The 20,624-nt window shown below is 44.5% G+C and overlaps 1 protein-coding gene and 1 pseudogene across 1 annotated transcript in view; one reads left to right on the forward strand and one right to left on the reverse strand.

Moving 5' to 3' along the window:
* The window catches only part of Sh3rf3 (SH3 domain containing ring finger 3), a 314,216-nt gene that overhangs the window by 87,377 nt on the left and 206,215 nt on the right, over positions 1-20,624 (forward strand). The gene's annotated exons all lie outside the window — the stretch shown is intronic.
* Positions 4,343-5,646, reverse strand: LOC129682095 (tubulin alpha-1A chain-like; annotated as a pseudogene).

A 20,624-nucleotide genomic window follows, 5' to 3' on the forward strand; every position in this document is an offset into this window, starting at 1 on the left:
ACTAAAGAAGCTGAAAAGCAGCAAACCAAGTAATCCACTTAAAAAATGGGGAACAGAACTAAACAGAGAACTCTCTGTAGAGGAATATAGAATGGCAGAGAAACATTTAAAGAAATGCTCAACCTCATTAGCTATTAGGGAAATGCAAATCAAAACAACCCTGAGATTTCACCTTACACCCATCAGAATGGCCAAGATGAAAAACTCAAGTGACAACACATGCTGGAGAGGTTGTGGAGAAAGGGGAACGCTTCTCCACTGCTGGTGGGAATGTAAACTTGTAGAACCACTCTGGAAATCAATCTGGTGCTGTGTCAGACAACTAGGAATAGCGCTTCCTCAAGATCCAGCCATACCACTCCTAGGCATATACCCAAAAGAGGCTCAAGTACACAAAAAGGACATTTGCTCAACCATGTTTGTAGCAGCTTTATTTGTAATAGCCAGAAGCTGGAAACAGCTCAGATGCCCCTCAACTGAAGAATGGATGCAGAAACTGTGGTACATCTATACAATGGAGTATTACTCAGCAATGAAAAATAAGGAAATCATGAAATTTGCAGGTAAATGGTGGGACCTGGAAAGGATCATCCTGAGTGAGTTGTCCCAGAAGCAAAAAGACACACACGGTATATACTCACTCATATAAACATACAACATAGGATAAACCCACTAAAATCGGTACAACTAAACAAACTAAACAAGAGAGAGGACCCTAACTAAAATGTTCAATCCCCATCCTGAAAGGCAAGAGGATGGACATCAGAAGAAGAAGTAAACAGGAAACAGCCTAGGAACCTGCTACAGAGGGCCTCTGAAAGCCAGAAGAAGAAAACAGGAAACAACCTAGGAACCTACCAGAGAGGGCCTCTGAAAGCCTCTGCCTTGTAGACTGTCAAAGCAGATGCTGAGCCTGATGGCCAACTGTCGGGCAGAGTGAATGGAATTTTATGTAAGAAGTGGGATATAGCACGAGCTGGAGAGGACAGGAACTCCACAAGGAGAGCAACAGAACAAGAAAATTTGAACACAGGGAACTTCCCAGATACTCATACTCCAACCAAGCACTATTCATGGAGATAACCTAGAACCCCTGCACAGATGTAGCACATGGCAGTTCAGTTTTCAAGTGGGTCACATAGTAAATGGGAAGAGGGACTGCCTTTGACATAATCTGATTGGCCTGCTCTTTGATAACCTCCCCCTGAGGGGGGAGCAGCCTTAACAGGCCACAGAAGATGACAATGCAGCCACTTCTGATGAGAACTGATAGTCTAAGATCAGAAAGAAGGAGAGGAAGACCTCCCCTATCAGTGGACTTGGGGAGGGGCATGCATGCAGAAAGGAGAGGAAGGGTGGGGTCGGGAGGGGAGGAGGGAGGGGTTTATGGGGGGTACAAAATGAATAAAGTGTAATTAATAATAATAAAAAATATAAAAATATGTGAAAAATTAACTGGAATTTTGAGGGGTATTGTATTGAATCTGTAGATTGCTTTTGCTAGGATAGCTATTTTCACAATCTTACTCTTCCTAATTAAGTATTGGGAGGCTTTCTCTCTTCTAGTATCTTTGTGTGCCTTAAAGTTTCATAACACAAGTCTGTGACTTTTTAAATTAGGTTTATTGCAATATATTTTATTGTTTAAGGCTATTGTGAGTGGTATTGTTACTTTTTTCTTTCCCTGTATGTAATTTTTTAATGTACGAAGGCTACTGATTTTCCTGTGTTAATTTTGTATCCTGCTACACTGATGAATATGTTTATCAGCTGTGAGAGTTTTGTAATGGCATCTTTAGGATCTATAGGTCCCTATCACTTGCAATAAGCATACTTTGACTTCTTTCCTTCCACTTGTATCCTCATTATCTCCATCACTTACTGGTCTAGCTAAGATGGCTTCTGCTCCTCTTCCATCACCTTCTCCTGCTCTTCTTCACAAGCATAATTGTTCTTTAATCAGAACAGCTGAAGGACTGACACCAGTCTCTCCTCAAGAGTGAATAATGTGTCCATGTGTCACAGGGAGATTGAGATTTTATAGTGCAAAAAAGGGAAACTTTTGGGATGGAAGGTTCCATCTTCAGGTCAGGTCCCCCTGTGATCTCAAAGTGGTGGATGCTAGTTGGAGTTGGATATTGATATCCTCAGGAAAAAGTTCCTGGATCCTGATAGCCCACAGGTGTTTTCAATCAAGTCGGCTTTCTGCCTGGAGTTTTCAGCCCACCTGAGGCTTTTAGGTCATTAATCCTTTATCTGAGACCCAGAGGACAGATACAAAGTGGAGAGGAGTGCACATTCTCTCCTCGGCTGATTCCTTCTGGAGGGGACAGTGGAGAGAGGGATAGACTGTCTCCAGGGACCTAGGGGCCATGGACTGGGCTGACTCCACATAGAAGGAGGAGTTTTAACTTGACAGCTCTGGTGGATTGTGGGATTTAAGGTTTTCAGAGAGCTGGCAAGACAAAAGCCTTAAATGCAACTGCTTTAGATCTGGTCCTGAGAAAATGCCCAGAGTGGTAACAAGGATGAGCTGGATGGTCTGTTAACACCCTGTTCAGAGGTCACCCCAAAGTGAGGCTTGACATTTGTCTTTGTGGCCTCCTCGGGCTTGTATGCCTATCTCCTTCCAGGCTGTCCTGACCTCCAGGGACCCTCTCCCATGACAGTGGCACCAGTCCCTGGGCCTCAGCTACCCTGCCATGCTGCCCAAAGCTCAAGTGGGCATGCTGTGGTGCTATTCTGCAGCTCAGTGTCTGCAGACAAGGTTTCAGAGGTCCCCAGAAAAACTCTTCCCGGTGGCCCCTCGGAGCGCATTTCTCTCTGGACAAACTGCAGCATGTGGAACTGAGGGGCAGTGTTGGCTCAGGTCACAGTGGGCTCATGGATGCGTGAGCACACATTGTGTGCACTAGTGCAGCCTTCTTTCCCGTGCCTGTGACACTTCCCTTTCTTGAACAAGTGTTGGTGACTCATTCAGACTACCAAGTGGCCAGTTCATATGAGGGTTTCTCATTAGGGTCTGTCATATCAGGGCTATAGCAGGACCCACATGGCTCTGGCAGTGACCAGAGTGAGGAACACAGAGCCTGCGATGCTGTGGACTTCACTTTGTCAGTTTTGTCCTTTGGAGCAATATTGGGGTTTGCTTTCATTTTAATGATCACGGTGAAGGCTTATGTAATGCTGAATCTGTTCAGGGCTGAGCAAATAGCCTGTCCACTGACCCAGCATCTTATTCCCCAAAGATACAAAGCTGGAAAAGTCACCCTATCCAAATGACCTGGGGTGTTGCTTTTTCTAGATGCTGTGAGATGTGGTTTTGAAAATGATAAATGCCGTGAATCTAGAAGTATGGACACCTTTTAGGAACCATTGGAACAACTCCCTGCATTAAAAACCTGTTTCCAGGAGGCGAGAAGAGGATGGACCATGGTGGATTTGTTTGAGGTCCCGTCTGCACTGAGCCTTAAGCTGACTTTCAACCTCCTGGCTGAGGAAACATGACAAAGCAAATCATCCCGTGGACTTACTGACCTGCTTCAATATGAGACTCCCTAGAGGAAAAAGACTGATAAACTGGCTTTCCTCATAGCATGTACACACACACACACACACAGAGAGAAACAGAGACAGAGACAGACTTATCCAGTTGACCTTTGTACCATAGCAAGAATAGTAGACAGCCTTCACTTCCTCATTTCCTGCTCCAGCTGGTGCTGGGCATTTTGTCCACTTGGAGATCTGTGCTCTATGTACTGCCTCTCTGTGGCTCTTTTCTTACCCTAAATGTGGACACAGACATCAGTCTCTCACATCTGTGGGTTCCACGTGTGCACAGGTAGCCACCCATTGGTCAATATTTTTTAAAAAAATTGTGGTTGCTTCTCTGTTCTGAGGTACTGTTAGTGGGAGCAAGAATTTCTGGTGTGTTTTTCACCATGGGTTGGCTACAGAGAACAGTAATATACTGTACATTTCAGAGAGCTATGAGGAATGATTTTGGTGTTTCAGAAGATAAATATTTAAATCAATTTAAGCCTGATGCAATGTATTTAAACATCGAAACACTGAGTGGTATATAATTTTTTGGTATAGCAATTTAAAAATTACTTTCCAAATGTTAAACTCTTCTTGGATTATTATTTTTTAAATATTTAAGGAAATATTTTATTTAAAACCCATCAGTAAAATGGACAGCTTGAGTCCTTGACAAATCATTCAGATTTAAAGCAGAAGTCAGTAACTGAATGAAGCACACATTGCCACATACAGATCAAAACTTTCTCTATTGGAACAGAACAAAGTTGTCTGTGAAAGCAGTGCCTTTGTGAAATTTCATTTAATATTCCTCTTCTTCCTCAGCCTTTCCTTCAACAGAATCCACACCAACCTCCTCATAATCCTTCCCTAGGACAGCCGTGTCCTCATGGGCCTCAGAGAACTCCCCCTCTTCCATGACCTCACCCACACACCAGTGCACAGAGGTATGCTTGGCATACATCAAATCAAACTTGTGATCCAGGAGAGCCCAGGCCTCAGCAATGACAGTGGTGTTGCTCAGCATGCACACAGCTCTCTGGATCTTGGCCAGGATCTACCAGGTACCACAGTGGGAGGCTGGTAATTAATCCCAGCCTTGAAGCCAGGGGGCACAAGTCCACAAAGTGGATGGGATGCTTGTTCTTCATGGTGGCAATGGCAGCATTGACATCTTTGGGAGCCACATCAGCACAGTACAGCAGGCAGCAAAGCCATGTATTTACCATGGTGAGGGCCACATTTCACCATCTGGTTGGCTGGCTCAAATCAGGTATTCCTGTCTCTCCTCCAGAAAGCTGCTCACAGTAGGCTTTCTCAGCAGAGATTACAGGGACATATGTGGCCAGAGAGAAATGGATGCAAGGGTAGGGCACTAGGTTAGTCTGGAATTCTGTCAGGTCAACATTCAGGGCTCCATCAAATCTGAGGGAAACAATGATGGAAGACAAAATCTGACCTATCCTGTTTAAATTAGCATAGGTTGGCTTCTTAATGTCAGTGTTTATGACAGATGTCATAGATGGCCTCATTGTCTACCATAAAAGCACTATCAGAGTGCTCCAGGGTGGTGAGGATAGAATTGTAGGGCTCAGCCACAGTGGTGGAAATCTGGGGGGCGGGGTCAATGGAGAAGTTCAGCTTGGACTTCTTTCCATAATCAACAGAGATCTGATCCATCAACAGAGAGGTGAAGCCAAAGCCAGTACCCCTGCCAAAGTTATGGAAAACCAAGAAGCCCTGAAGACTTGTGCTCTGGTCAGCCTGTTTTCAAATTCTGTCCAAGACAAGGTCAACAATCTGCTAACCAATGGTTTGGTGGACATGGGCATAGTTATTGGTAGCGTCCTCTTTGCCTGCGATGAGCTGCTCAGGGCAGAAGAGCTGGCGGTAGGTACCAGTGCGAACCTCATCAATAACTGTGGGCTCCAGGTCTACGAACAAGAAGAAGGTGGTAAAGAAGAAGGTGTTAAAGGCGTCATCTGCTTCCTGAGATGGTATCTGGCCATCAGGCTGGACGCCATGTTCCAGACAGTAGAGCTCCCAGCAGGCGCTGGCAATCTGGACACCAGCCTGGCCAGTGTGGATGGAGATACACTCAGGCATGGTTGCTGCTTCCTTGCTGCCAGGCGGATGACTGAGGCGAGGAGGGGGTGTCCCGTCTTACAGCACAGCCCAGGCCTTCTTTGATTATTTTAATAATTATGTAGGTAGGTCATTAAAATGCTTGGCTTTTGGGAGTTTATAATATACCATATTCTAGTTCTATAAGATCATAATATTCCAAAGGCAGTGCTTTTTTGTTCATTTGCCATGCACGTTTAAAAGGCTGATAAATAATACAAAAAGTTTCTAACTATATTAATTTGTAGTAGGCCTGAATATGTGACAGATGAATTTTTACCATGTGCATATACATTGTAGATAGATTAATAAAACAATATATAATTGGAATCTTTAAAGCTTCAATATATTTTCAAACACCTAGAGGCATACCATGACATAAAATTGTTTACCATATTTATAACAACATTGGTGTTCTTGGCATATATTCCAAATAAGTTGAAAAGAAAATTTAAACTGTTTTGATGCTATGTAAAACCAGGGTTGTAACTTAGGTATATGGAAGACCATAAGAAAACTGTTTAATATTTTATTTTATAAAAATTGCACTTGTAGTGAATAGAAACAAACCTTTATCTTGTCATTATTTCTTAAAGAAAATAGCATAACAACACTGGTCATGAGCATTTTTGTTATTCACATTGTATTTGGGGTTATAATGGCAGAGCAATAAAGTATTCAGGAGGTTGTGAAGATTACCCCAGGAGCCTGAGCATCAAAGGATTGTGATAGCCATGGACCCGCTTCTCTTTTGGGCTACAGAGCAATGGTTATGTTTGTTCAGTATCTTTTTTTCTCTCCTGAGGAAGAGAGGCCAGTCCACATTGCTATTGCTGCACCGAGCTGAAAGTCTACTCACCCAGCATTTATTCTCTGAATTGAGCATAAAAGATAATGTGGCCACCCAATTTACAGGAGCCACATTGCCCAGCCTGTCTCCTGGCCCTCATCTAGTGTAATATCTGGGAATGGGGGTGGTTGATGCTGTCCTGGAGTGAGCCAAGAAGACATTCCTGACATATTAACATGAAGGAATTTTAATCTCAGGGATACAGACACCACTGCCATAGGTCCCTGAAAAGAATAGCATGGTCTTAGGGCAGGTGTTGCCTTTGGGAGACAGGAGAGTCAGTACCAGAGGCTAACAGACATGAGGCTTAGCACAAATAACTCACAGGACAGGGCTGGGGACAGCTGTAGGCATTAGCACCATGAGATCCTTTGTTCAAATGTGCTCAGGACTGACAGCTTCAGGGGCATTTGCTTGAGGACCTACTCCAGGGCATCCACTGCTGTTCTTTAGTCTTTAGTCCTCACCATCTATCCCCCCCCATTCTCCCCCACCCCAAAATCTTTCCTTATACATCTTCTCTGAGTGGAGTTAACTTTTATTCACTGAGAGGGCTGGTACCTCACTCAGAGCAAGAACTCCCAGGTTCCAGTGCCCAGAATCTATCAGTCCTGCTTCCATCAAACCATAGTTCCTAGGGTTTTTCATAAAGGCAGGTGTGCAGTGACTGGAGATCTAGTGGCCTCTCTTGCCAGAGAGTCATGTTGCCTCTCCCCTGGAACCTTTTGTTGTGTAAGAGCAACCAATGCTAGTGAGATCTAGCTGAAGGGGTCTCAGGGTTTTTGTACCGAGAGTCTACAGAAGCCCCGCAAACCACCAGCACCCCTCCCATTCACCTTGCCATCTCAGAAAGTATCCATGATGCCTGGAAGTTCCTCGTGCTCAGCTGAACATGAAAAGCTGTCCTTATTTCATGGCAGCCTCAGGTCATTCATGCTTTATATGATGAGGGGATAAAAAGTCACTGTTCTGTCAAGTTCTGTGGGATTAAGGGAAAGGAGGGAAGGAGAGTGTGTAGTTTCTGTGGCTGTGAGCTGGTCAGGCAGGAAGCTATAAGTTTTCCCACAGCATGGTGGTAGAGGAATGAGTGTGGCAGACTGACCCCCTGACCACTCAGGCCAGAAGAGACCTGCCTCAGCCGGTAGGAAAGTCTCTGGCTTTGAACTGCACAGAAGTCTCCTGAATTACATTGCTCCAGCTTTCCCACCTCAGTCTTCAGAAACATCAAAAGACCCAGTATGTAGAAACAAATGTTGAGAATACATCTCTTCTTTCAAGGATATAGAGATCTACTTTAAAAGGCAGATTTATTGGAAAACTGTTTCCCAGAGGTGCTACTGTAAACAATAGACACAGTATACCGGGTCTCCAACTCAAGAGTTGCCTCGTGGCTCGGTGTGCGTCACTGCTCCCCTAGTCTTCTTGTCTCTCTGGCCAGAGCCATCCCGTGTGCATGTGTATCTGGTGCATGCATATCTGCAGCATGAGGCTGGTAGATTAGAGTCTTTGACAGAGGAAATGTCCTGGGCTGGGATCCACTTACATTGACTTTCTCCTGGTGATGTTCAGCAACTTCTAGGAAAGTAAGAGCCCCTAAGGGCCCATCACACCTTTTCTTATGGAACTTGTTTATGGATAGTGTCTTAGTTACTGTTCTATTGCTGTGATAAGACACCATGACTAAGGCATCTTAGAGGAGAAAGTGTTTACCAGGGGCTTACAGTTTTAGATTACCATCTATTATGATGGCCAGGCATAGTCCTGGAGCAATTGCTGAGCTTTACGTCTTGATCTACAGGCAGGAGGCATAGAAAGAGACTCAGAATGCTATAATAGATAGTATATTCATCCCTTGAAAGGAGGAACATTGTTGCAAATCTTGAGAATGCAGAATTGCCAGCATCATTGCTCTTTTGCCTTGAGGCCAGGATCAACTCTAATAAGCATTACTGGAGCGAAGTCCTCTTGTTTGTTTCTGAAAATTCCTGTAGTGTTTTCAGAGCATGGTTGTCTCTAGCAGCCCGCCTCTGTGGAAAGCTAAGTCGCAGAGAAGGGGTGACAAGTATGATTGTAGCTCATTGGTGACACATGGAGCCCACTTGTCTTCAGATAGCTTTTCTCACCTTCTTCCTGGCTTGGGAAGACATAATGGTTACTGGCATGCAGATGCCAGTGATTTGGGGAGCTCATCATGTCCAGACCCTGAAACTGGGGCACATGTGCACCCAGACTCACTGACCTTAAAGATCTGTCACTCCAGTGAAGGCACATCCTCAGCAGCCACGAGGATGCCTGTGGCAAGAGATGAAGGAAAATGATAACGGTTGTGGTGGTGAATATTGTCAACCTGACAAATTATGTCACAAATCTTTGGACATGAAGGGATTTTCTTGGTTAGGTTATTTTAAATTAGTATGTCATGAGCTCTGGTGCCTTCTTCTGGAGTGTAGGCATAAATGCAGGCAGAACACTGTATACATAATAAATAAATCTTTAAAAAAATTAGAAGTCAAAATGTGGGAATTACCTTCCTCTAGTGTCCCAGATGTAGGAGATCCGAGGGAAAAGCTTTGATTTTTGTGTGATGGCTTTCACATCCTGCTGACAGATTCACCTGCTCTGTTCCTGCAGTGACCACTGACACTATCTCTTGCTGACATCAGCACCCAGACTTTCCAGCCTTCCATTGTGACCTGAAGACCATTGCTCCCCAGAAATCCTCCAGGCAGGTCTTCAGCAACAGAGTGGGACCTCTGAGACACCCAGTTCCTTACACTGAGCAGATATTGGGTTCTCAGTATCTTGGAGCCAGTGTGGACACAGGCATTTTTAGATACCCATCAGGTATCATGTAAGTCATTCTAATAAATCCCCTTTGGATATACTCATTCTGTTGGTTCTGCTCTTCTAAAGAACCCTGACTAATAGCATGGGGAAAGTGGCTTTTTGTGCCTACTCCAGGCCTCCTGAAATGTAGTTCCCTGGAGCATATTTCAACATTTTAGTCTTCCTTCCTCACAAAAAGGTATGCTCATTATGTCTGCATCATGGGTGGGCTCACGTTTTGCTTTTGAAGCAGACCTGTGATGGCCATCAGCCACATAGGACAAGTGACCTGCTATGCAGTCAGCAGCCTTGGGAGGCTCTGGAGAACGTGGTTTCCTTTTCTCTTGAGAAGATACGTCTAAGAAAGCCATGCTGTTCTTGTGGAAGGACCTACATAAACATCCGCTAGGCATCAGGAGGAAGACTTAGCATGCACAGTGCCATCTGTAGGTGATAGCTCCTGAGTGTGACTGATACCAGGGTGTGAAAAAAGACAGGAGGCTGCACAGTGGGAGGAAAATGACCCTTTGCGCTATTCCTTGTCTTTTCAGATGGTAGGTATGAACACTTTAGTAATAAAACTAAGCCAGACACTAACAGTGAGTCTGGGAGACACCACCTTGTAATGGTGAAAGTTACCCTGTGGAGACAGCCCGATTTGTGCCCTTACCCTGAGAAGAGCTGCATCTGTGGGTGAGGTGATTCTCCTGAGGATCCAGGAAGCCCAGGCCTTTTAGATGTAAGAATTTTTATTCCTCTCCCTTCCCTCCTCTCCAGGTGGTATGCACAAGTGCATCAGTACATGCATGCACCTATGTGTGCCTGCGTGTGCATGTGTGTGTGTGTGCAAGCATGTTTTTGCCTCTGTTTTGGTCCTGCCAAGTTGGTTTATTTTGACATGATATGTGTGTGCTTTGGCTGAGTCTGTAGCCACAGGCCTTCTAATAACCCCTGGAAGGTCTGCAGAGCAGTTGTAGGATTGTTTTATTATAAAAACTAAGTCATTTCATAAGAGACTAACACTTGGTTAGTCTTGGATCCTTCCCTCCTCCCGTCCCAATCCCTCCCTTTCTCCACCCTCTGTATGCATGCCCCTCCCCAAGTCCACTGATAGGGGAGGTCTTCTCATCAGGAATGGCTGCATTGTCTTCTTCTGTGGCCTGGTAATACTGCTTCCCCCTCAGGGGGAGGTAATTAAAGAGCAGGCCACTCCTGATGAGATCTAATAGACTAAGATCAGAAGGAAGGAGAGGAGGACCTCCCCTATCAGTGGACTCGGGGAGGGGCATGCGTAAAGAAGGGGGTGGGAGGGTGGGATCGGGAGGGGAGGAGGGAGGGGCTTATGGGGGGGATACAAAGTGAATAAAGTGTAATTAATAAAAATTAAAAAAAAAGAGCAGGCCAATCTGTTCATGTCAGAGACAGTCGCTGTTCCTATTACAATGGAACCCACTTGGATACTGAACTGCCATGGGCTACATCTGTGCAGGGGTCTTAGGTTATCTCCATGCATGGTCCTTGGTTGGAGTATCAGTCTTAAGAAGGACCCTTGTGCTCTTTTTGGTTCTGTTGCTCTCCTTGTGGAGTTACTGTCCTCTGCAGATCTTACTGAGGGAACAAGTCAGGAGCCTGACACAGAGGACCTGTGAAAGGCTCAGCCCTGCAGACTATCAATGCAGATGCTCAGACTTATGGCCAACCTTTGGGTAGAGTGCAGGGAATCTTATGAAAGAAGTGGGAAACAGTAAGATCTGAAGAGACTAACACTTAATCCTTTTAGTAAGCTAGGGGTACAGAGCAGCAAGGAATGATGAGAGGTACCTGGTAGGTTGCCATCACCAAGCTGAGTCCCTGAGATGCTTTCAAAGCTAGACAAGTTCAGTCAGTCTGGGTGTTTGGGGGATGGAAGGAAGCTGAGATGATGCACTGGAACTGGGAAAGTCCTCAGAAACAAAGAAACTGCAGTCCCAGTAATGTGTTATATGTTAGCCTAATGTGCTAATAGGCTCAGTGATTTTTGAGGGGCTCTCTCAAGCCTGGGTGCCCTCTGACAGAATGTAGGAACAGAGTGACCTACATTTGGGAATGTTCTGACACTCATCTGTCCCTCCTGGCTTTCTCCACGCTTCACTGCTCCCTCAAAGAAAGGAAGGATTTTACCCCTAGGGGTAAGGGTAGTAGGATTCTGTGCCAGTGTGAAGAGCAAGTAAGGAGTTCACAGAGGCATTTCCTTCACTGCCAAGGACAGCTCTGAGCCCATGACTCAGAAGTAAATGACATTCTTTGGCATTTTGGGACCATCACCAGTATAACAAGAGAGGGGATGGACAGTACTCATGTTGTGTGAACTACAGAAGGTCGTGGGATTAATTTTATGTTTTCAAGTTGCCTTTCACATATTCAGAGTGATCAGTTTACTGCTGCAGAAGTCTCCCACTAAGGGTACAAATTTTTATATACAAATTGTAGAGTATCTTTATTCACAAATGTATATAAATAGCAGCATCTAATTTGCAAACTTAGAAATGAAGTAAAAAAAGAAAGAAAGAAAGAAAGAAAGAAATGAAGTCATTTACCTGAAGATATACATGAATAAAGGCCTTGATCAGAACTGAAGTGTATTATCATCAAGTAACACATTCTATATTTCTCTAGTTTCTCATAGCAGTGGCTTAGTAACTATCAAGGAGTTGGTGGGTCTGAATGGAAGCCACTTTCTATCAGTTATGCTCTCTGTATGTACTGGGTCTCTGCAGTAGTTTTTACAATTTCTCCAGATAGGAAATGCAGGTTTAAACAGATGATAGAACCAGAAAGAACTTTCTGTTAGACTCTTAGGAGCATCTGACCAGAAGCAGCCTAATGTAACCAAGCAGATCTAGGAGACAACCACCGTATCTCAGCAAGTATTTTGTGTGCCCAAAAGAGAGTCTTTTCACTGGGTTTCTCGTCAAGGAAAAAAATGCATCTCATTTTCACAGGGGAAGTCCTGGCCCACAGCCCTCTTGTTTGGCCAGCTCCACTCCCTTCCAGAAACCTATCAGGGTAACTTCCTAGCAAGGACTCCTTACTGAGGGTGCTGAGGGTGGGGTGGGGCCGGAGAGCCTGCACTCTGAATTGAAGGACCCCTCTTTCCTCTTTCATTTGGTTCTACATTCTCCTGCTATGGGAAGAATCATTCAGAACATGAAACTCTGGTCATGCCAGGATCCCCAGAGAGCAAGTCCACTGGAGAAGGGGAGGTGAGGACTGTGGAAAAAAGGCTGTGGTCACTGCTGCCACCACAGTTGTGGAGCTAAAGGCTCCAGGGTTCTGGCTCTTCGTCTTGTTTGGCTGGTATCCTCACTGTTTTCTATTACCATCACACACACACACACACACACACACACACACACACACACACACACGACAAAAAAAGAGGCTGGGCATTTTAAGGAAAGGCTTCTTTATTTCAGTTTGGAGGCAAAAATCCAAAAATTTCCCACATGTCTCTTGCTGCTGAGTCCCAGCCCCCAAGTGTGTCACATGGTGGCATGTGGTAAGATTATGTGGTTAAGACAGGAAGGTCAGAAGCAATCAGGGGCCAGGCTCACTCTTTTATAGCAGCTTGCTCTCTAGTGAGCTAACCAAGCCCTCAAAGAATGCATTATGGCTATCAAAGGACAGATGCCCAAATTTCCTAAACTTCTTCCAGGCCCCACCCCTCACAGGTCCTACTATGTCTATGTCATTACTGAGGGTCAAGCTTCAGGCCCTAGACTCGTGGGGGTGGGAAAACAAATCCAAAAGCTAGCACATATTAATGGCTTATGAGAGCCCCCATTTCTAGTTGTGATGGATTCGTTAAGCTCTGTGGCCTGCCCACGTAGCCCATCCAGAGCCCACAGCAGAAGACAGGCAGGGCCAGGTAGAACATGGAGACACTGCTTGTCTCCTCTAATTAATGTTTTGTGGTGATGATGATGTTAAAGAGGACTCTAAGTCTCAAAGCTGAAACTAGGTTTTTAATGCCTTTCGTTTCTGATTAATGTCCAACACGGCATAGTCAAGGTGGAGACCTCGACATGGTACTGATGCTCAGAGGTAGCTCTGCCATGAGGTAACATTTTCCTTTAATATTCATGGTGCTTTGGCCTCACATAAAAATGTACCCACAGGGCTATAATTGGGATTTTAAAATTTTTATTTATTTATTTTTAAAATTTATTTATTGTTTTATTAATTACAGTTTATTTACTTTGTATCCCAGCTGCAGCCCTCTCCCTCATCCACTTCCAATCCTACCCTCCTTCATGTCCTGCCATGTCCAACTCCAAGTCCACTAATAGGGGAGGTCCTCCTCCCCTTCCATCTGACCCTAGTCTATCAGGTCTCATCAGGACTGGCTGCAATGTCCTCCTCTGTGGCCTGGCAAGGCTGCAGCCCCCTGGGAGGTGATTTTGAAAGGAATGATATTTGTAAGCCTACACCTCACAGGGTGGAGAGAGAATGGTACAGATGCTGCCTGTTCCCTTCCGTTGTTCTGGGAGAGCTTCTGTGACAGAAGCAGACTCCTGCTTTCTTATTTCTGATTTATCGACAGATACAGAATGACTGTCACCAGCCCAAGGATGGTGGCGGCAGGGACATTGGATGACCTTGCTGATCTTTGAGAGGTGGTTTCACTATTTCTAGGAAACACTGATGTCTCTTAGCTTCGCTGGGGTTTTCTTGTGACTAAGCACTAGTATCTCTTCCTCTTCCTACTCTTAAGAAGCCAGCTCTCCTCTCTGCTGACTTCAACTACCAAACATGAGTGGGAAAAAATGAAGTAATTACTAATGATATTCTGCTGTGCTCATATATCAGTACCAGCCTAATTGTTATCAGAGAGATGTCATCCAGCAACTGGTGGGAGCAGATGACAAACACTAGGCAGAGAGAGGGGAACCGCACAGAAGAGGGGGAGAAAGAATTGTATGAGCCAGAGGAGATGGGGAGACCACGAGAATATGGCCCGCAGAATCAAGTAAGTAGGGCTCATAGGGGCTCACAGAGACTAAAGGAACACCATGCAGCCCTGGGTGGGTTTGTGCTAGGTTCTCTGTACATGTGTTATGGTTGTGTGGCTGGTAGCTGGGTGTTTCTGTGAGACTCCACAGTGGCAATGAGTGATATCTCTGACTTTTTGCCTGCTCTTAGGACCCTTTTCCTCCTACTAAGTTGCCTCATCCAGCCTTGATATGAGGGTATGTGCCTAGTTTTGTTGCAATTTGTTATGCTTTGTTTGGTTGATATCCCTGGGAACCCTGCTCTTTTTCTGAAGGGAAACAGAGGAGGGGTGGATAGAGGGGAAAAGGAAGGTAGGGAGTGGAAACTGTGGCTGGGATGTAATAGAACTGAAGCAGAGGCCATGGAGGAGTGCTGCTTACACTCTTGCACTTCATGGCTTTCTCAGCCTACTTTCTTATACACCCCAGGACCAGCTGCCAAGGATGTACAACCTGGAGTGGGCACGGTCTTCATCATTCATTAATCAAGACAATATCCCACAGACTTGTTGCCCACAGGCCAATCCTTAGGAGGCATTTTCTCAATTAAGGTCTCATCAAGCCACAAACTGTGAACTCGGAAAGGGCAGGTGGAGGCATTTGCTTTCCTGGAGTGTTTGTTAATGAACCAAACAAGGCTTGTTGGCTCGAAATGAAAATTCGGCAAGAAGCCAAGAATGAATTACTCCAGGAAACTCCACAGTGCCTAGGGAATATCTTGCTTGATATGATATTTATAGATGTTTCTGGATTTTGGATACTTTATTTAAGTTTAAGAGACTTAAACTTAACCCCTACACAAATAGGTTGTGTGTCCAAAGAAAACAAAGAATGCAACATCACAGCATGAAAACATGCAGCTTTGGGGAATAGGTGTTTTTAGAAACTTGATTCAGGCCATTTTGCTGTTCTTTGAAATCCGCTTAAGGTTTTGCATATTGTGGTAGTAGGAAGGACTCTTCGGACACTCTCAGACTTAAATCGTAAATTAAATAGTAAATTAAATCATAAGTTAATAGTCAAAAACCACAGTTTTAGGGACCCCAGCAGAATTCTCTGGTGGAGAGCATAGTTCAACAGAGGGGTGCCATGCTGTGTGGGTCCTAGAATCCTCTGGAGTTATGTCATCTAGGTGGTGGGCAGAGCCCTGCTGATTTCAGTAGTGGGGCCTCCTGCATCGCAAATTCACAGCCAGTTTATGTAACAAGCCCGTGAGACTGCAGCACGGACTGTGGTGTCGATATAAAAACCCGAGGGTTGGCAGAACATCTGAACGTCTTGCACATTTTGAGTTCAATGTTTCCCTATAACTTGATACTTGGAAGAGGCTAGAATCCTCTGTTGACTGCCCAAGGGCAATTTGAGCATTGGGTTGTCTTGCTTGACTTCTTTTAGGGTAATAGAAGTTTTGAATGATGGGGCCCTCAGGTGCGTGGGCGGGTGAGTTACTTTGATGGTGAAGTGCTGTTTTGCCTGCTCCATGCTACTACAGAGACCCTGCCACCCACCTCCCAGAATCTTCCCGTCTCTCGGCAAACTCTCTGAAATGAACTTATTCCTCTCTGACCTGAAAACCAATATGCGTTTTCTGTTCAGAACTGTCAGAGCCTTCCACAGTGGGTTATCCAAGCACATTTCCTATTAATAAGCTATTTACTCTTGTTGGAGAAGCCTCTACTATCTCAAACCACAGTGCTCCTTGGAGCGGTTGGTTCAGTTTCTTGGGTAGGTACTTCCTTTGAGAAGCAGGAGGTTCCGAGGCAGGAAAGATGCCTGGTGTGTGTGTGCAGTAGGGAAGTTGTGTTGAGCTGAGGAGGATCCTGGATCCATGTGCTCAGTGGGCCTCGCAGTGATGCTTCTGGCAGGGGCAGTCTCTGTCCTCAGGAAACATGCCATTTCTCCCTTTTCCCCTCCCTCCCTTCTTCCCTCTGCCCCTCCCCCTGTGCTGCTGGAGCCCAAACCCAGGGGCTCTTCCACTTTAGATAAGGGGTGTATCTTAGCGATAGACCCCTCAGCCTCTGCCTTTCTTCTAATGATTTTAAGTCTTTTGAACCAAAGAAATTTCCTTCCTGTGGGAATTCTGCTGTAACGGAGTGAAACACAGTTCCACACAAAAACACACTTCCTGGCCATTGTCTTTGTCTATACCGTCACTAGCCAAGGAAATAACTTGGGTTAGTCGGGCCAAGCAGTCTGTGGTCTGTTAGACACATGGCCATGCTGATCCCCTGCTGTGGGATATGCCCAGCTCTCAGCACGTTTGAGAGTTCTTTGAGTAGATGCTGTGTAAGAGTATTACAGGCTAGAATTAATTTACCTCAATAAAAGTGAGGGGCCTTTGTATCTATGAGTTTGGGGACTTGCTTTTCTCTCCTGGAAAGTCCCCACCCACCACAGGGTACAGTTTCAATATCATGCTCAGGCTTCCTAGCAGCTTCAGTTTTGAAGGTCACAAAGGGGCTATTTTCTTTCCCCTGTTAACGTTCTTAAATAATTACCTTTAATAAGATTGTTTCCTAATTTTACGACTGAGATAGAGTCGAATATGCAAACAGAATTTATTTGCTAATTATTTAGGGCTGACAGAATTCTGGTTCTTGGGGGATCATATGGATTATTTTGTATGAGTTTTTTCATCTCCAAAATCTGAAATTTAGGTGATGCATATTAACTAATAATTATCTGGCAAAGGGATGATGGGAAGGAAGGGCTTGAGGTTATCTTTGTTCCATTCTGGCTGTTACGCTGTGTAAAGTCAGGCCCATTTGAGCACATAGATGTAAGGGCAGGGTCACAATGCCTTGGAATCTGTGTTTCCTAGGCCCATGAGGAAGAGCATGATCCTCGGCCACCTCAGATTCCATAGATAAAGAGAAGCCATGAAGCACAGATGAGGAAGAACCAAGTTCCGAGGGACATGTGGGCCCATGCCTACAAGTGGTAGCTGAGACTGAAGAAAGTAGCTGAGATGAGTGTAGAGCTTGGGTCTACAGAGTGCTGGTAGCAAAGGACGCCAGCACAGACTGTCGTGCCCAGCACGTGTTTAGTGAGTGTGTGCAAGGTTCTGGCTGCTGTACATGGGTCGGCACTTCACAACAGGACAGATGTAGGCCCCTTCTGTGCCATATCTTATGGTTTCGTAATTAAGTCGATGAAGCTGCTGAAGGGGAGACGAGCTCATGGGGTGATAGAGCCTCCTTTCATACAGTGATGTGCTGTGTGGGTTGCAACTGAACCCAGCTATGCTGCTAGCGACCATGCTCAGCTCAACTACCCTGTGCTTATGAATGGTGTTCTTGGTGTCAGGAATATTACAGTATTTAGAAACATGGACATTAGAATGGTAGGACTGGTCTTGATACTCATATACTACGTGACTTTCTCTGTAGAAAATGAGACTAACAGTAGTGCTGGCATGGTATTCAACATTCTGCTGGCCTCAAGACTTTAGTAACTATTACCATTTGTGCTGTTACTGTTATCAGTATTGCTATTGTTGTTGTGTCAAGGAACATTGCTTTCGGCTGCTAAAAAATTAGCATCCCTGAAATCAAGCATTGTACAGATGTGAAATGTCAGATTTATTGGTCCTAAGCAAGCTAGTTCTAACACTTTCATTCCCATGTGTATGCTCAAAGAATTGAAAACAAATGTTCAGGCTAGGGCTGCAACTCAGCGCTACAGTGCTTCCCTAGTATGCCCAAGGTCCTAGATTCTATTCTCAGCAACACACACACATACACACACACAAATCCAGGAAACAAACAGAAAAGCAGGTGGTCAAATAACTGCTTGTATATGGATGGTGGAGAATGATGGAGTGACAGCATTCACAATAAACAGAAGGTAGACGAAACCCAAGTGTATGTTAGTGGTTTGGGATTGTGGAGAAACAAAGTGTGGCATATACCATTCTCTTTCAACCATAAAGGAATGGAGTACCAGCAGCCAATTCCAGTATGATTCCCTTTATTGAAAATTTCAGAATAAGTAAGTTCCTAGAAACAGAAAGCATATTAGGGGTTGCCAGGAGCTGTGAGGAAGAAAGAGGGGGAAAGAATTGCTTAATGAATATTGGGCTTTATTTGGGTGTGATAAAAAATGGCCTGGGTGGTGGTTGTGTGACACTGTAAATGTGCTAAGTGCCCTGCTGTTAGCTTTCATGATGTGAGAAGGTGCTCTGCAGGCTGTTTGGGGAGACAGGCTGTGAAGCTTAAAGACAATGACACTAACCTACCAAGAAAGGTGTGCCCACTGGTACAATAGTATGATGATTATGGGGGTAACCAGCCACTCTCTGATTGGATTTACTGCCTGCTCCTCAGAGAGACTTCAGTAAATCCAGTCAAACCTGTTTGTCTGGGAGGGTCCTAGCCCTAGGAAGAATTTACTTCTGGTGCTGGAGCATCAAACTGCTTTCTAAACATCAGTGTTTATACCCACTGATAAATCAGCCTCATGCTGATTCAGAGAAGCTTCTCTTTAGAGTCAGCAGCAGTGAATGCAGAAAACTTTGCCTACTCAAAGTGCTTCTTGGCCTCCCCACCTCCCAAGGGAGGAGCAGTCCTGTTAGGCCTCAGAGGAGAGCTTTGCAGCCAGTCCTGAAGATACCTGATAAAACAGGATTGGATGAATGGGGAGGAGGTTCCCCCTATCAGTGGACTTGGCAAGGGGCATGGTGGAAATGAGGGAGGGAGGGACTGGGAGGGAATGAGGGATCGGACACGGCTGGGATACACAGTTAATAAAATGTAACTGATAAGAAAAAAATAAAATTCAAAAATAAAAAAAAATAAATAAAAACAACAACAACAAAAAAACAAAGTGCTTCTCTTTAGAGTCAGCAGCAGTGAATGCAGAAACCTTTGCCTACTCGAAGAGACAGTTAACTGCTCAGCCTTATATACGACATTTGTGCCATTTCTAATACTCAGGGAATGTCACAAAATAATGATAGGAAAAATGTAAAAGAGCCAGAAGACAGGGAGAATTGTGGTAAAATACTGTCTTCTGGGCTTTGTACAGCCATTTCAATCATGAACTCACAGCTCTGGTTGCCCACACTAAGCCTATATAAAACTGGACCTTTCAGTAGCTTTTCATAGGTGGGTAGGGACTCATAGGGCTCTACCCCTCCTGCTGAACTATTGGCCACTAGAGGATTCTAGAAAAGGGGCCTTTGTCATCACATGTGTACTTGCTGGCTAGCCCACCAGATCATTGGATTATTATCACATAGATGGCCTGGGCACAACTCAGTGGGTCATAAAACAAAACAAAATTTTATCAGCAAAGAAAAGAGACCTATCAGGAGGCGTATTGACAGGGATGGCAGGGAGATAACAGAGGATTGGGGGTTAGAGTAATCAGAATTCATCACACAAAATGTATAAAGAACAAACTTAATTAAAAAAAAAGTAAGGTGGAGAGTGACTGCGGAAGACATCTGCCGTTGATGTCTGATCTCCATTCATAGGTGTACATACATGCACAGGTGAATATACATCTACATGAACACATACCGTACACACATATGTGTATGCTTAAATAAATAAATAAAACAGTATTACAAGAGGAGAAAGTGGGAGAGCTTTGTGACACTTTAGTATTATCTTTTTCTTTCAAAGGTAAGCCAGTGTTTACAAATAAAATAATTTCTTTAAGCATGACAAAGATAAAAGTCTTGGTATAGCTGGATAATCATATTTCTACTGTTTTTCTTAAATGCATAATATTTTCTCTAATAAATGGATGGACTCTTTTACCTCTTCCAAATAGGAATATGTTCCATGCTTTTCTACCTTATTGTCAGGTTTAGATTTTCACAGAGCTTTGTATGAAGTCATGAGTATGGCTAGTGTAGTCACTGCCAAAGCAGACAGGTAGCATCCTGGTGTTTCTTCTGATTCTGAGTAGGAGAGTTAGGAGCTGTTTCTACTAGAGGTGGTGGGACCTGGGAGAATGGAGCTGGTAAATGAACTGGACTGGTAGCCAGTTTTATTCAGAGCCTCAGACAACTTAGACTCCGAACGTTAGGAAAAGGCACCAGAGTAAAGCTCTGGTGAGCTCAAGCTGTATACAACCAGGAGGACAAGCTACACATGGCAAAAACATGTTTTTCCATAGAATAACCTAAAGACTAGTTTAAACACTTAATTGAGTAACAGCAGAAAGCATAATGAGTAATCTGAAGTAAACTCACTCCTATCTGCTACACCTGGGAGGAACTTTCTTCCAAGGACAATTCTATGCTT

The sequence above is a fragment of the Psammomys obesus genome, unplaced genomic scaffold (assembly GCF_907164565.1).
Source record: "Psammomys obesus unplaced genomic scaffold, mPsaObe1.curated_primary_1811, whole genome shotgun sequence".
Classification (NCBI taxonomy): Eukaryota; Metazoa; Chordata; class Mammalia; order Rodentia; family Muridae; genus Psammomys; species Psammomys obesus.